The sequence below is a fragment of the Talpa occidentalis genome, unplaced genomic scaffold, assembly GCF_014898055.3.
Source record: "Talpa occidentalis isolate TD23 unplaced genomic scaffold, MPIMG_talOcc4v2.1 talOcc4.6, whole genome shotgun sequence".
NCBI classification, from domain to species: domain Eukaryota; kingdom Metazoa; phylum Chordata; class Mammalia; order Eulipotyphla; family Talpidae; genus Talpa; species Talpa occidentalis.
The window spans coordinates 114944697-114961697 of NW_023604972.1; positions in this window are offsets into that span (position 1 = coordinate 114944697).

Here is a 17001-nt window from a genome sequence, read left to right on the forward strand (position 1 = left end):
CCAAGAAGCTGTTTACTTTGACAACTATCCAACACCTATTTAACTCATTTAACTGATTTCAATTGAAATACCTACTGTGATTTTTGTTTTCCCTACTAAACCCTGATCATTTCTGTGGGGGAAATGTGAGGTTCAGCTTTTGCCTGTTGAGATTGAGGGACTGGAGGACAACTAACTGGATTTCAAAACTAACAGGCAATTAGAAATAATAGGAGTTCAAAAAGCATGTTCAGACTAGAAATACCAGAAAGGTCTACTTCCTTATCCACAAAAATCTGGGCTTGGTATAAACAAACAATCACATCTAGTTTTAAATTTTCTGACATGTAGAAATATATAAACACTTTCGTTATATGTTTTTGCTATATGAGTAGTTAAACAGCTGTCTGTTGGCTATCTTATGTTATGGAATACTAGGGAAAATATAAATTCAGAGAAAAATCTTGACACTTCACGTTATCAATTAAACCAGAATTTTTTGCAGCTATGTGGTCTCTAAAGTTTTCAGAGTGGTGATAGGAGTGCAAATGTCCTATTGTTTTGAGTGGCTTGAGTAAAACTGGAGTGAAGATGCTAAATGCTATAGTTTACACAACAGAAGAGCTTAGAGTGGATGAGCAGTAGCCTATTACCTCTCCATGAGAGGCTAGCTTCTTTCTTACACCAGTTTTCACAAAAGGAAATCTAAATACTTCTGGAGAGTTTTAGACATTAAGCTAAAGCCTTTTTAGATACTTAAAATGGAAGAACAAGAGAGAGGTCGAAAAAACAAAACACTACAAAAACCATATTATAGAATTATTAAGTCATCAAAAACTTTCTAGCATACTTGAGACCTCTATTCTCTTGTGTTGCCAACCAATCGAAATGGCCATCATAGGCTAATAAGCTGATAAGAGATGGTACTTTTGAAAAAGATGCTGCTTTGGGGAAAGACCTCTCTGCACCTTTGTAAGACAGTAAATTCAAGGGAAACCTTGCTGAAGCGCCCCGACGATTTCAAGGCAGTTTAAATGTAATAAAATAGGCGTGCAATACTCTAATAAGTGCTCTTAAGTCAGGTTTCCTCAGTCTGATAGGTAGAGGTTTAAAGTAGAAAAGGCTTTTTCAAATACAACAAAACATGAGGCAGGATAAAGAGTGGTGTATATAAAACCATCCTGAGCATTGTTGAAAGTGTTTAATGTGCTACAACCAGAAAGGAACTCACTCTGCGGCTCAATAGATTTTTTTTTTTTTCATTTCTTATTCTCTAGTTTGACCCAAACCCTCTTTCACCCTTATCTCTCCTTATTTTTTCATTGTCATTTGTTGGGCAGGAAACATTGTCACTATTAATTTTATTGTCTGTCAGAAAAATCTGCCAGTTTTTCTTTGAGAGTATGAATTCACATTTTATTTTCACTGACTGTCTCTTGTGACTAGTTCCTTTGCAAATTATTTAGCTATAGACAGAATATATAAATTGGATCTTATCATGATTTGAACTTGAATTCTGAGAAGTTATAAAATGTTTCATTTTACATATTTTTGATCTTTTGAGTCTTTTATTTAATATTATGAGTTATTTCTATTTTCCTAATTTTTCTTTTAACTTTATAGAAAATTAAAAGAATAGAAACTTTAGGAACAACATTCTGTTTCAAGTATGAAGCGATTTATTGTTTGATGAAGACAGAACTCTTGAATTAATATTTCAGTATTTAACACTGTCTTGCATTTTTAATTCTTGGCTCAGAAAGAATGTTTTTAAAAGAACTCATACTTACTTAAAAATATACAAATGAATCCATTTTTTTTGGTGTCCACGTTTGGTTATTGGACTGGCCAAGACTATGATGGACTAACTTTCTGAGCAATTAACAATTTGGCAGAGATAGATGATCACAAAGCCACAGTAACGAGAAAATGATCTTGTCTTTCCAGGTCAGAACAATGTGTCAGTGTTGGGGCCTAGACAGAAGAAACTTTAAGAATGGAGAAGGTTTACCCAGGAGAAAGATTACAAGGAGGATCAAGGTACAAGTAGTCTGGAAATGTTGATCATATGCATGTGCTCCCGTAGCTGCTGATGAGGAACCTGGACAAATGGAGGGAACAGCTTTACTCTGCTAGAACTTGTGCAGCGATTGCTGAGTGATACTATTTTATCTTCATCCCAAAGTGAAAAAACTGTCTAAAGATAACTTCAAAGAGCAATTTAATGAAAATAAGACAAGATGGGGATTTGAAGATAATTTGTTCTTAGCTATCATCGAGGTATGACCTAGCAAAGTCACTCTGTTTGCGACTTAATTATTATTCTTCATTAGCAGGGAATATGCTTTTATTTGTTATATTTGTCGCTAAAGCATTTATAAACTTTTGAAAAGTTCAAAGTTTCATATTGAACCAAAGCATTATTAATTAAATGGTCAATATTATTATATTAATTACTTTTAGCAGTGTATACTTTTGTAACCAGTAAGAAAAGTAAGTCATAATACCTATCTGAATATAAAGACAGAACTTTAAGAGACAGCATAGTTGTGTAAAAAATATGGGGTTAAATGTTCGTGATTACAAAAATACAAACAATTTCCATGAAGTGGAGAAAGATCTTGGCATAGATAAGGTCATGATGAGTACAGATTTGTGAGTAGTTAAACATCCTTTATCATGAGTCACAGGATGATTGAGAATTGACACTGGAATTGGCAAGATGGAAATCACACACACTTCTTCCTGCATGGAAATTATATTTTTAAAACTCCATAGACTGTTTCTTGAAGACTACTTCTTAATATATAAAAAAAAAAGATAAAGGAATATGTAAAATACTTTTTCCCTTTTATGAGGTACCATTTTCAAGCCTAATTTCTTCTTAAAATCCTATTTCAATTATTAGATTTTGAGTAGAAACTCTTCCCTTTTCTTTGCATTTCTTCAGGCATACGAACCTTACTACTTTTACCATGTACACATGTCTTTGACTGACTGTATATGAGGATTATAAGAAAAAATACATTATTTTTCTAACTAGAGTTAGATTTCTATCATTTTGCTATTTATTACTACTCTATATTAATCTATACTGATTATTATTTCATCTATTGCATAGATCATCTGTAAATGAATGTGGACTTAGTACACAGCAATACTCTTCTGTTTATGTACATGCAAAATGACATATCTGGAATAACTTTTAGCATACACTAATAACATTTTTTCCTAAGTGGTAAGATTTTGGGAATATTGTGTTCTTCTTTGTGCTTTTATGAATTGCTTGATTTTATTTTTACATGAAAAGGGTATATTTTTGTAGAAAAAATATTTTTCTTATAAGTGAACTATAAAAAATTTTTCATTGACAACATGCAATAATAATAACAGAATTCATCTCATGGTATTGTGATGATTTGATAAAATTTTAGGTCTTAAGTGCTTCCCAGACTTTTCATTGGGGCTTTGGTGACATACAATTTGTTTTCTTCAGGTTTTTTGGTTGGCATAACATTAGTTTACAACATTGTTTGTGCTTGGGAAGTATTGGGTTTCCTGCTAAAAATCTCACCATATTTTCTGGAATTGCTGGAAAATACCACCTTTCATAAAATAAATTTCGACTTTGGTTTGAAAAGTGGTATCTAAAATAAATCAGAGGTAACTTTAGCAACCAACATGTGACAAAAAGAGCAATTTAGTAGAGAATAAGGCAGTGTTTACACAGAATAAAAATAATTCACAGTTGAGCAAGACTTCAAAGAATTTATAAATCTAATCATAACAGGAAAAAAATCTAACGTTCATACAAACGTTTCTTCTTGCTCGGTCTATAACTTTACTAAATAATATATTATGGAAACTTTGAACTCAGTTTGGCCTGCATAGCTTCTGTTAAAATCTAAAACAAATTAACCATTTAAATTTACTATTAAATCAGGCAAAACAAGACTATGAGTGCTCAAGAATAAAGTGCTGCAGCAACAGAACTGTGTGGAAACTGATTCTTTGTAAGATTTTTGACTCATATAATTCCATTTACAATTGTGCTTCCTTCTTTGTTCTTTCTCCTGTCCCAACCCCGCCCCCCAGTCTTTCAGTTCTGTAGTCACTATCAAGGGTTAATTTTATTTTATCTTTTTAATGAGGACATCTAGGTTCCAACTATTTCACGAAGAGGACTACTTGAAAGTTCCTTGAACATACTACCCGAGATGCCTGAGACACATAAGAATTGTTAGTTTTCGTAACTTTTTTTCTAAACTGAGAAAAATTAATATATACTGCTCACTTTGTTAATGCAAATCTAATGAATTTTCTGGGTCATGATATTGAAAAGAGCCAAATATATACTCAGTCATTCAGAGGAAAAAGGAAACTTTCTAATTCCTGAGCCATGAATTTCCCATTAACGTTTTAATTCTTTAATCCATAGAGGAAGCCATGGCTGGCTAATAATATAATAGAAAGTTTGCCTATAAATCTTCTAAAAAATAAATTGCATGGATAATAAAGGTATAGTCATATTTTAAAAGTAAAACAAGAACTTACTTTATGTATAACATCCTGTAGCGACATGAGACTTTTAAAATGAACAATTATTTTTATTACCCTCTTATTAATTTTAAGGTAGACCTCTGGGTTAAAATAGTCAGATAAGGTCAATAGGACCATCTCATGAAAAACAAAAGCTTAGAGCTTATGTTTTCATCATTGTTATTTCAGGAAACTGCCAGAATTTCTAAGGATTTTTTCTTCAAGTTCCCTTGCTTTTGTTTCTATAAAGTAACAAAGATAGAACTGAAAACCAATCATTTCTTTTTTGTTCATGTGTTCTGCATTACATGACTGCAAGATGTTCTCATTTTCCCTTATTTCTTAGCATCAGCTTATACTTTTAGAATTAAGAAGGTGCTGACATTGGAAATCTTCCTAAAAATTAAGTTTATTAAAATAAAAAATATAGTAATGAAGATTCTGTTAAAAACTGGCGTAGCTGGCTTTAAGTAATATTGCTATTAAAGAGAAATATTATTCATAGTTCTTGGCCCACAGCCTATATAAAACTGAATGAAGAACACAGAATGAAAAAAATGTTAAAAATATATCTTGATAAGACATTTGTTCCCTTTTCCCTGTAAATTAGCCATGGGAACCTCCCACTGGTACCAAACTTGTTCTGAACACTCACTGTTAGACTTCCCTGGAGCCTCCATGGGTTTTTATATCTCACTTTAATTAATTTCCTCTACCCACATCTTTCCCTCCTATCATTCCTCCTTTCATAGGTACAACTGGCAATGAATAGCATAAGAAACTGATAAAGTAAATGAACAAATATGCATAAAAAAAGAATACAGTATCTGACAGAGTAAAATAATTTCTATTGAAATTCTAATTTAGCATCTCTGCATTGATATTGTCAGCTAGCTTTTATTTCTGATTCTTTTGCTGCTCAGGGTATAGTTCTTGGACCAGCAACCTTGCATTACTTGGGAGCTTGTTAGAAAAGCAAACTGTCTCCACCCAGATCTATGAGATTGAATTTATATTTGAGCAGATCTCCAAGTGTTTCATGTGCCTGTTGAAATTTGACAAAACTCTGCTTGGTGAACAGAAAATGATAGCAAAAGTTTTCATCTTTATGTTGCTTGGGTTTAAGACAGAAACCACAGACAGACTTTTAAAAATAATTTTATTTTGTCAGGTTTTAATGTTTAAATTTTTTTAAAATTACCTTTTAGTGTGGCCAAAATTATGTTAGACAATATTGTCAGCTGGGCAGAATAATTCAATTAACTCCTTTGGGCTTATTTTATTTATCTTTAAAACTAATTTTTTTAACTAAGGTAACATTGATATACAACACTGCATTGATTCAGAGGTACAGGTTTACACCCCTTCAGATGTGTGTTACCACACCACACTCACCCATATTTTATTTCTTTAAATTAATTTGAAATTTCAACTTTAATACGGGCTCTTTGAGGCAAGTGAAATGATAAAATAAAAAATGTTTAAAGACAAAGCTAAAAACACCCCCCTCCTAACACGAATCACTCAATTTTTTTTTTATAAATTTTAATTTTATATTCCCCATACAATTGCAACCCCCCCATTCTGACCCCAATCCCTCCCCTCCCGCCCCCCACCCCCCAAAAAGTGTCTCTGGTTCATAGTTTTTTGTTGATTTTGATTTTCACTTTCTTATAGTTATTCATTTTCCTGGTCCCTTATTTAAAATTTTTAAAAAGATGTCATTTCTTTGCCTTCGCTCTCACTGCTTTGGGTGATGAATCTTTAAAGATGCTGCTGAGGTGTATGTCATGTAGTGTTTCGCCTATATTTCCTTCTATATATTTTATGGTTTCAGGTCTTATGTCTAGTTCTTTAATCGATTTTGAGTTGGTTTTTGTGCATGGTGTGAAGTAGTGGTCAACATGGATGGAGCTGGAAGGGATCATGCTCAGCGAAATAAGCCAGAAAGAAAAAGAAAAATACCAGATGGTCTCACTCATAGCAGAAATTTAGAAAACCTAAATAAGGGACCAGGAAAAAGACTAATTAATGCAAAGTAAAAATCAAAATCAACAAGCAACTATAAACCAAAGACACACTACGGGGTGAGGGAGGGTAGGAAAGATTAGGGTCAAAATAAGGGGGGTGGGAATTGCATGGGGAATATAATCAAGATGAAAATGCATACATTGTGCAAAAATGAAAAATGATGTAAAAAAATATATAAAATAAAATAAAAAGTTAAAAAAAAAAAAGATGTCATTTAATGATGCTGTCAATGTCTTGTTTTCCACTAGGCCCCAGTTACAACGTCTGAGAAGTTTGCTTACGACAGGATTGTTCCAGCTGCACTTCCCACACCACCATGGCAGCGGGAGAAAATTCAGGTTCTTGTCCTTTTCTTCCCACCTTTCACCAGATCTGGTGAGTTTTTCAGGAGATCTCTGACTGTCATCCTGTACTTTTCCTAGTCACCAGCCATGTTTCATCCCTAACAAAGCCGTTGGCTTCTCTCCAGTCTCTTCCCCATTCATTGAGCTTCCTAATCATGTTCTAAAACATGTTTCCAGGAAAACCCACTCTACATTATATTGCTAAGTGTGACTTCCCTGCAGTGTTTAGCGGGTGAATATTTTTAGGAAATGCTGGGTAAATACAGAAGGACTCTTAACCAGCAGCAGGGCTAGACTCTGAAGAGCACTGAACTAGAGGAAGCATAACCCTCAGGCTGGGAAAGATTAGGATAAAAAAATTCAAAATTAGACCTTGACTCTAGCTTTCATGAGCTTGTACTCATTGGTAATCACCCATGGGTCAGTGTTTAAAAGTGCTTTCAAACTTTATTTGACCACAGAAACTTCATTTTCACAGAAATTGGGGTTCTTGGACTGTGTTTTTTAAAATGCTATTAGAAAAGCCTGTTTTCCTTATGTCCTTCTCCTGGTCTGTATCTTAAGATAGTGTCTTATTCTTTATCATCTCAAACTCAGATTTCTGGTTTTTTCTTCAGAGATATGATTCTGTTGCAGAACCTCTGGAAACTGGTACTCACTTGTGTTATTGAGTTAATCTGGTCCTTGTCTGTTACCTTTCTGTTGCTGGAAACCACAGAACTGTGGCGGAGCAGGACCCTGCTTTCCCCACAATACGAGGAGCCCCTATGTCTCTCAAACTCAAGAGTATTGCTCAGGGCAGTTGTAGTTTTTCTCTGATTGTGTGAGCCACAGTAAACATTCCTCACTTGAAACCAGTTATTTTTCAAATTTGTGTGGGGTTAATTGGTGGAAGGCAGACAAAACACTTCAGAATCGGTAGCAGTTCCAGAGAGGATCACTGGGCTCGGCCTCACAGGGAGCTCAGGTGTCCTGACACCTCTGAACTGAATAGCCCCCTTCCCTTTCCCCAAGACACTGCTTAAGAATGGTGTCTGGATGGGGGAGGGGAAAAATTTCACAGGCACCCCCAGCTTCCCTCTGACAAAGACACCGTGGGTTCTGGCTGCTGAGATGAAAACATGTGAGCATCTGTGAGTGCAAAATTGGAAACATGAAGGCGGCAGAGCACTGATGGCTTTAGCTATAACTTCTCTGTTCCTTTCTCTAAACAGTGTGACTCTCGGTGATTGAAACCTTACTAAACTTGTTACAAACATTCCTGTGTTGCACCTGCTTCTTCCCTATTTCTGTTATCCAGCAATGAGCTTGTTACTTGATGTGCGTAGAGAATGATGCCATGACCCAAATTTTGAGAAAAGAAAAAAGCTTCATAGTAAATCTATTGGCAATGGGGCTGATGGAAAACTCGAAGTGCCTTCCAGTTCAGGAGAGGGAAGGGTTTTGTACTGGTTGTGAGAGAACAAAGGAGTTTGGGGTAGAGAACAAAAGAGTCCACTTTTATTGGCTAAGAAGTGGGCTAAAGGTAAATAAAGTAGGCTTGCCTGAAGTTTACTGTATAGTTCCCAAATTGGTCCATATATGGAGAGGTTTCTTTAAGTAGATTTTCTGTTGATGGGTCCTTCCCCTCAATACTGGGCAGTTCCCTCTTTACTGCATAACACCAGCTCTGCCTTTACAGTTTCCCAGCTCTGGCTCGTCTGGCTAGCCTGGGTCTAAGCTCTGGGTTAGAGGCTTCTGCACAGACTCAGGTTGTATCATTTGCAGATAAGCATTCAGGCTTTTATATGTCTGTGAATACAAGCCTTAAAAAGAGAAAGTTAGATTTGTTTATTATCTTTTGTGCTCTAAGGTCTGAGAGTAATTTAACCATTTGATTTCAGTTTCATTTTCCATCTATACATTTTTTCCTAAATTCAGCATGATTGTAAGCTCTTCCTGGACAATGGTTGTGCGTGATAATTATCTTGTAAACCTGTGCTTTCTCAAGCAAACTCATTTATTTAGGAAGCAGAGTGCCAAACAAAATTCAGCTTTGCATATCAAGAATATAAATATGCTACTGACATAACTCCAATGTTTATTGTTTAATGGACTAGGTAAGGTAGCATTTGGGATTCTACATGAATCATAATTGAAAGGAAGATGATTATTTTCTACTATTGAATAGAAATTAAACTGGACAGAAATAAAGGAATGAATTTGTTTCCTTGATATTTTGATCATGATAAAATAGCATCTCCTATTCTGGGTTAAAAAAAAAATGAACAAGGTTATTAGATTGATGTGAAATGAGCTGACAATGCAATTTTAAATAAGATCTAAATCAGTGATTGAACATCACCACTTACTTTACACTTCAGATGGATTTTAAAAATTTAGGAATTTCATTTTTTTCTAACAGGGTTAATGGCAAAAATAATTTTTTCCTTTTTATACCTGGATTTTGAGAGATTAGTGAAATATAATGCATAAGAGGACATCATAAAGCACTGTGTCCATTTTCGTAATCAAAATAGTTTATTAAGCAAGTAAATAGAATAAAATTTTACTTGAACATAAAAAAAAGACAGTTAATTTTTTTTTTTTTTTTTCAGAAACCAAGTAGCTCTTAACCAACTCAAAATTCTAAGTTGATTTTCATTTACTTAGGATTTCTATATAAGTAGACAATATTTAATAGAGTATTGCCAAGTGAAAGACAGCATGCTGTTTAAAAGCTCTGGGATGGCCTCCCTGGTGGCGCAGCGGGTTGAACTCAACGGCTGTGAAGGTGTCTGCAGCCTCTGCAGCGCCGGTTCCATTCCCGGACGGCTAGGGAGATGCCCACACGGTGAGGCAGACCTCTCCTGTCTCGCCCGCTGCTCCCCTCAGCAGTGTACCTCGGTCCTTCTGCCTGCTCTGCTCCCTGCTCTGTGTCTGGTGAATTCTCTCACCCTGCCATGCCTCTGGCCTGTACCCCAGTTCTTGTGTAAATAAATAAATCTTAAAAAAATAAATAAATAAAAGCTCTGAGATGGTAATCTAGCAGTCGTTCCAGGCTACCTGTTTCAAATTGTATTGAATTTCCATTGCATTTCTTTTTTTTTTTACCACTATGGTAGCTTTTATTTATTTATTTGTTTGTTTGTTTGTTTTAAAGATTTATTTATTTATTTTATACAAGAACCGGGGTACAGTCAGAAGCACAGGAGGGTGAGAGGATTCACCAGAGACAGAGCGGGGAGCAGAACAGGCAGACCGACGAAATACACTGTTGAGGGGAGCAACAGCCGAGACAGGACAGGTCTGCTGCACCATATGGGACCCTCACCCGCCGGTGGGGATTGAACCGGTGCTGCAGAGGCTGCGGACAGCTTCACAGTGCTGTGCTCAACCGCCTGCGCCACCAGGGGAGGCCCTATTTATTTATTTTTAAAGATTTATTTATTTATGCATACAAGAACTGGGGTGTAAGCCTGAGGTGCAGGGGGTGAACGGATTCACCAGACAGAGTGGGGAGCAGAACAGACAGATCTACGAAAATACACTGCTGAGGCAATCTAGCAGTTGTTCCAGGCTACCTGTTTCAAATTGTATTGAATTTCCACAGCATTTCTTTTTTTTTACCACTATGGTAGCTTTTATTTATTTATTTATTTATTTATTTATTTATTTATTTATTTATGGACAAGGCAGGAGGGGTCAGCCACGCCAGGTGGGTTGCTCCCTGGCCTGCTGGGGATCAAACTCATGCTGCAGTGGCTGGCTATAGCTTGATAGCACTGTCGTTAACCCCTGCACCACCAGGGAGGTCCCCACTATCATAGCTTTTAGCAGAGAGGCTTAGAATTGCCAGTGAATTAAAACTGTTGCCCACTCCCTTCAGTGGGACATGCAGCCCTGATTGAGCTCTGCTGCTAGGTGTGTGCAACCTTCCAATATCAGTCTCATTGCCTAATTGGTTGCACGATGTAATACTTCTCAATATGCGGTCTGATGAGCCAAACAAAAAAACAGAAAGTCTCAATTTTTCTATATGTTTTTGATTTTTTAGATTTATGTCACATTTAATCTTTTGAAAAGGTCTTTGAATAATAATAAAGGGCTTTGGATAATTGGGAGACACATGTTAGATTTTGTTCTGTTTAATATTGGAAGCATTCTCCTCAAGTTGCCCCAGAGAGGACAGTAAATAATGCTGCTGGTAATCCAGGTTTTCTGGCCCACTGCCAAGCAGTGCCAAGAAAAGGGAATGCAGAAAATGCCTCTGAGCTGTTCCCGGGCACCATGCATTAAGTTTTTCGCACCTTTGCAGTGAGCTTTAATTCCACAGACTCATCAGTGTGAGGTCTTTCATGGAAACTCAGCATGCTCGTGCTACATTAGTGGAAATATGGGATCCCAAATTTGAGATGGAATAGCCCCTGTGTCCTGAACTTTCTGTATCTTGAATGCAGCCTTTAGTTTTGGCATAGAGAATTTGATAAGAATAATAACCTTTAATGAGCATTTATATTTTATCGGAAATCATGACATGCTCTGCTTTTTCCCATTTGACTCCCTATTTTAATTCAGAAACAAATACAATTTTGATCCCTTTTACTGTTATGGAAAATGAAGTCTATAAATTATAACCAGTTCTTATCTTCTGCAAGTTTTCCTGAAACAGAACCAGCTATGAGGTTTCTGGTGTGAGTGAGTAAGAAAGTTCTCCCAGGAGAAACCAACAAGAAACTGGGGGAAGCTGGGCAGGGGAGAAAAGGAAGCTACATAAGGAAGAAACATGGCAAAGGGTTAGCTGTGGTCTTAGCCTTATAGTACAGGGAAGCTTTGGGTGTGAGTTAAACATCAGGTAACCAAACTTGAAGCAAAAGAACTCAGATCTCCTTAGACCTTACTGGCAGTCATTTGTAAAATCTCACCCCGGGCAGGCAGGATGGGGTGGGGGGTTGGGGGGGTGGTTGTAAATTCCCAAGTACTTTAAACTTAGTGTTAGCAGCCAAACCTACTTCTAAAGTCTGAGGACACTGGGGGGGGAGTCGTGAGGGGAAATGGTGTAGATTCTGGTGAGTGGAAAGGAGTTCATGAAGGAAGGGCTGAGGTTATCAGCATAACCTAGGCAGTCACATAGCTAAAATGCAGTGAAACTGGGATTCCAACCTAGCTCACTCAGATTTTTATTTTCCTAAGTGTTAGACAAAAATGGTCTGGTGTGTTGGCAGTCAGGGTAATGGAGGTGCTGTATTTTATGCCCCATGATGAGTTGTTGACAAAAGTTAGCTGTAAGTACCTAAAGTAGGGAAAGAGTAGAGAAAGAAATGTCATGATACTTTAAGGGTTATCAAGCTCTTGAAAGTAGGAATTTTGAACTAGGTTGCTTCCAAGTGTAGGTGGAAAGAACAAGGGTATAATCTACGGGGAACAGATTGAAGCTTGGTATTACAAAGACTTAGAGCAATAGGACTTTAATAGTAATTGAATCTGTTGTTTCTGTAAAGAAAAATTTATCCATATTTCACATTTCTAAGCTAGCTAGAATATCATCTGTCAAAGATGTCCCATCATACGGGAGTTAGACTAAGAAAGAGATTGATTTCAAAAGTCCTCCAGTTTTCTAAAATGAGGACTTAGAAGAGGAGCTGTTTGACTTGTTACCTTGTCATTCTCTGTCAATGTATGTTAGGGTGATATCACAAATATAGCCTTTGTTTTAATGCAAAATTCAAGTGCACTAATTTCCACTTGAAATACAAATTCAGAAAAGTCAATTGCCCTGCCTACCCTCCCCCCACATCAGGTTCCTATAATGACTGTTCCTTTGTAATAAACAAATGAGTCAGGAGATAGGGTAGGGAGGGAACCAGTTGTGTGCAAATGTCCTCTAAATTGCTTAGAATTAATCTGAATTTCATGAAATTGAAACTAGATGATGGTAAAATAAAGTTTAAAGAGAACTGAACATCACCACATCACTGCAAAACTGAGTCAAAACATTTCAAAATAACTAATCGAGTACAGACAAGTTCAATAATTAATAATCCCACTTAAGAGGAAACTGATTGCAGGCTATCTACAAATATTTTTACTTATGCTTTTAAGTTTGTCAAAGGCTGAGACTGGAGGTCTTACATCATTCAAAATCTGTGTATTTATTTTAAAAACATTGAAAATCCTGGGAACGACTCCTTTGTTCCAAAAAGAGGTTTTCTTTCCCTTTTTAAATGAAGTGTCACATCTAAATACTCAATTAACAGGAACATTAAAGGTAGTTAACCAACTGATTGGAATTAGTTCTTATCTTTTAGTGCTACTTCAGGAAAGGCAGAGGGAAGTGTAGAGTTGAACAATTAACTGACTTTAGTTAACAGAGTCAGCAGGTTAAAAGCTTCTGTGTTTTCCTTAATGAAAATGATTATCAACATTTTCTCAGAATGGACTTGATTCTGATTGGAGACATATTTTCTTAAAACCTCTGCAGTTCACTCTCTCTCTCTGCCTCTCTCTGCTTTCTAAGTCACTTAAGGAAGAGAAACCCTCTAATACAACTATAACTTTTATGTTCCCTGTCTGAAAACAAGTGTACATTGGGAAGACAAGGCATTTATTGAGATTATGAGGGTTTTTCCCCCCCAGAAACAGGATAACTTTACAAGAGTCCCCATTTGATAATGGCAGCCTGATTCATGGCAAGATTCCTCCCATTCAAGAAATTGACTGATAAGATTTCCTAAGGTTTGTAAAGGATGTTATATTTAATTTTTTCACTAATATTATACTTTTAAATTTATCCATATTAACAGATACATGTGTAATTCATTGGTTTGTTGTGAAATATTCCCTTCTGTGAGTATATCACCATGCATTTATACATTTTCAAGTTAATGAAACTTTAAGTTATTTCTAAGTTTTTATTTTTTATTGATGATGTTTCAAAGAAGTTTCTTATATGCGCTTTCTCATGCACATGTCAATTTCCTCAAGGTTTAGGACATGATTTTCTCATCTATACTAGGTGGTGCTATTTCCCCCTCCTTCTGTGGTTGCTCTGATCTACACTTGATGTCCAGTTGGGAACAGAGGCTGTTGTGTGAACATATTGTCCTTTGTGAGCTGCTTCTATGATGTACATTAGTCAAGGAGATAATGTGATAGGATGGAGTTCTAAAGGCAAGACAGATGGCTAAAAGTCTATTACAGATAATTGTATGAGTGGTATAATTAAATGTATAACTTAATTATAAAGTCAGTTTTGAACATCCATGTTGGTAGGCATAAGACACAGTGGACACCATGAAACTGAAGATAATTTTATCAATACTGGGGAAGTAGTGAGTTATAATTTCATGTTTATCATTGGAAAGTTGTACTTTCTCCTTCCTAAGGATATTTCTGCTTTTCATATACAACTGTTTAACCGTTTGTAATAAATTAAGCCCTTGCCTCATTTTTTCTACCAGCATCCTAATTTCATAAGCTGTCTCACCTTAGTATTATAGAGTCTCAGATTCAAAATTGTTTCTCAATTCAATTTTTTTAAAGATTTATTTATTTATGTGTACAAGAGCTGGGGTACAGGCCAGAGGCACAGGGGGTGAGAAGATTCACCAGAGACAGAGTGGGGAAAAGAACAGGCAGACTGACCAAAGTACACTGCTGAGGGGAGCAGCGAGCAAGTCAGGAGAGGTCTGTTGTGCCATGTGGGTTGCTCCCTGGCTGGCCAGGAATCGTCCTCGTGCTGTAGGGGCTGCGGATAGCTTCATAGGTTGCATCTTAACCCTTGTGCCACCAGGGAGGCCCTCAATTCAATAGATATTTATTGAACATCTAGTGAGCATTTCTTAGCCTCTGAAGATTTGGAAGTAAGCAAGACAGAGAAACTCATTGCACATACAGAGTTTACAGTTTAATGGAGAAAAATAGACCATGAAAATTTCATATTGTATTAAGAGTGTGGACGAAATGAAACTGACAGGAGAATGTCTGGAACTGGCCGACAATGTATTTCTTAAGAAAACCTTCCATGTTCCAATAACATGGTATTGATTCTTATCAGCATTGTATAGTGTATTGTGCAAGGTGCTGGAAGATAAGAGCCTTTATTTTTGAACTTGACCTGAGATGACCTAAGGATATTATTCACAAGAGGGATGTTGATATCATCATATTGTCATATCATGATAATTACTAACATAATAACATTATATTTATTGTGTAAAAGATGAATAATACAGTTATTTTAAAAAAAGAAATTTATAGCTCAATAAAGATCTCTCACATCACACATGAAAAGTAACCAGATGCAAAGTCGTCATTGCTGACTATCTAGAAGGAGGTATATAACATGGAAACTAAAGGAGTTCAGGAAAAAAACCCTTTCATTTCAAGATTGCCAAGAAAGAATTACTCAAGGAGGTGAGATTTAGACTTGAAGATTGATTGCCATTGATTGCAAACTTGGATCTGTGTGGCATTACTATTCTTATAGAATTAATTCATTTACTCAAACAGCTTTTCTCTTCTCCCTAGATTCTATTCTGAATTAATTGGACTTCAATCTGGCATCTGCTTTTCAGGCCTGATCTTTTGCCTGGAATGGCCTTCAATTGTTCTTTCCTAGTCTCCTCTTATCCTCTTGGTTTTTTTACTTCTATTGTGGTGGGCGGGTCTGGAATTCCTGTGCCCCAAATCACCTGCATGCTGCCAGGCTTATCCTAAAATGGCTTCTCCCTTCCCTCCTATTACTTGCCACAGCGACAATCAATGTGTAGAAAAGGAGTCACACAAAGGAAAACAAAATCATAGTGATTTTCTCTGGCTCAGGAAAAAAATACGTTGGCAGCAATCTTCTTTCAGAGTTCCCTTCTCAACAGCTACCTTGACAAGTTTTCTTCAGTTTCATTTTATTTTGGTTTAAAATAATGTCGGAACAAAGTAAAGGGACCAACAAGTTTTACTGTGCTGACAATGAAGAGGCCCAACTTAAGAGTAAGAAGGTGTTTGAAAGTCAGTCTGAGGGAAAGTGAGAAGAAAAGGAATGTGTTAGGAATTCCACATAAGGAAAAAGAATGAATGAAATTATAAGGGAATACATAGTATTCTAAATTATAGCAAGCAAAAAATAAAAGATTGCTATAAAAAACAATCCCAAGATTTTCCTAAAAAATACTGAGGCTTTCAGTATTAGATTGCTTCAGGACTCGCTTTTCAAAAAATAAACAAAAGAAACAAACCCACCTAGATTCATTAACTCACCATATTTATAAAATCTGGGCAATCTTGCAATCATTGCAAAACTGAGATAAGGAGCTGAATCTCAGCCTTTGAACAGCATGTGGTCTAGAATGGAGAGGGACGTTCAGACCATTACAGTGACACACAATCAGGAACAGGCGACGGTAAGGTGGGCAAAACCAAAGTGGATTCGGCATTTACATAAGTGTTCTCCGGATAATAACATCCAGTCTCTCAGTGGCCTTAGAAACTTTTGGCATGTTCTCAATTTTGCATTATAATTTGAATTTTAAAACCAACTTCGTTGCCCCTTGAATCTTTTCATTTTTATTTTCTGCAAAATGAGATCCAGATCCTTCTTGGCTCCTCACTTCTTTTTACAACTGCTTTCCACACAGTTATTTTTTCTCTTCTTACACTCCAGTGTCTCTTTTTGTCTTTCTGATTTTATGTTTTGAGCATGGAAACATAGTGTCCACCGCTTTTTCTACTTCACTGATCTTCCCTTCCTAGGTGTTGTGCCTAGTGTGGAGTTCCTCAAGAAAACTTTTTGACAAAATGTGGAGAATTTCTAAAGCCACTCCCAACACAGAGTGTTACTGCAGTGCTATCGTCTTATGGATTTCTGATAGAAATCAAGGGAACTGATTAAACAGCTACTGTATTTTTACTGCGGAATCACCTCCCTGAGAATCAGTGGGAAGTAAATTACAGGAAGGAAGCCTGCAGGGAAAGTTGTTCTTGATTAGACATCACTTTCACTGACCGTTCAAAGAGAAGCCCAGTGCTCAGCAGTGGAACATTTCCACACAGAGCACAGCAACCGTGTGAGCCCCTGTGAAAGGAAAAATAACTGGTTAAAGCAACTGCATTGGAATTCCTGTTTTAGCAAGGA